General features: G+C 39.5%; 1 non-coding gene across 1 annotated transcript; it reads right to left on the reverse strand.

Annotated features, from left to right (window-relative positions):
• Nucleotides 1-636: 636 nt before the first annotated feature.
• Nucleotides 637-744, reverse strand: LOC148580345 (small nucleolar RNA R71). Its single transcript, XR_015899660.1, has one exon. It is a non-coding gene; the product is annotated as a small nucleolar RNA R71 (small nucleolar RNA).
• Between the last annotated feature and the right edge of the window lie 266 nt (nucleotides 745-1,010).

The following is a 1,010-nucleotide window of genomic DNA, read 5'->3' on the forward strand; positions in this document are numbered from 1 at the left end:
TCCATTCTACTCTTCTATTCTTTTCTTCTTCTACTTACATAAAGGAATCTTTATACTGTGACATAGAGGATTCCATATTTTCTTTTCTGTTTTCTTCTTTTTCATATGAGCAGGAACAAGGATAAGAACATTCTTGTTGAGGCTGATCCTGAACCTGAAAGGACTCTGAAGAGGAAGCTAAGGGAAGCTAAAGCACAACTCTCCGGAGAAAATCTGACAGAAATTTTCGAAAAAGAAGGAGACATGGCCGAAAATAATAACAATGCAAGGAAGATGCTTGGTGACTTTACTGCACCAAATTCCAATTTACATGGAAGAAGAATCTCAATCCCTGCCATTGGAGCAAACAATTTTGAGCTTAAACCTCAATTAGTTTCTCTGATGCAACGGAATTGCAAGTTTCATGGACTTCCATCAGAAGATCCTTTTCAGTTTTTAACTGAATTCTTACAGATCTGTGATACTGTTAAGACCAATAGGGTTGATCCCGAGGTCTACAGGCTTATGCTTTTCCCGTTTGCTGTAAGAGACAGAGCTAGAATATGGTTGGACTCTCAACCTAAGGATAGCCTAAACTCTTGGGATAAGCTGGTCACAGCTTTCTTAGCCAAGTTCTTTCCTCCTCGAAAGCTTAGTAAGCTTAGAGTGGATGTTCAAACCTTCAAACAGAAAGAAGGTGAGTCCCTCTATGAAGCTTAGGAGAGATACAAGGAACTGACCAAAAAGTGTCCTTTTGACATGCTTTCAGAATGGACCATCCTGGATATATTCTATGATGGTCTGTCTGAGCTATCAAAGATGTCACTGGACCACTCTGCAGGTGGATCCATTCACCTAAAGAAAACACCTGCAGAAGCTCAGGAACTCATTGACATGGTTGCAAATAACTAGTTCATGTACACTTCTGAAAGGAATCTTGTGAGTAATGGGACGCCTATGAGGAAGGAAGTTTTTGAAATTGATACTCTGAATGCCATATTAGCTCAGAATAAAATATTGAGTCAGCAAGT

Source organism: Arachis ipaensis, chromosome B10 (assembly GCF_059453495.1).
Source record: "Arachis ipaensis isolate K30076 ecotype BB chromosome B10, ASM5945349v1, whole genome shotgun sequence".
Classification (NCBI taxonomy): Eukaryota; Viridiplantae; Streptophyta; class Magnoliopsida; order Fabales; family Fabaceae; genus Arachis; species Arachis ipaensis.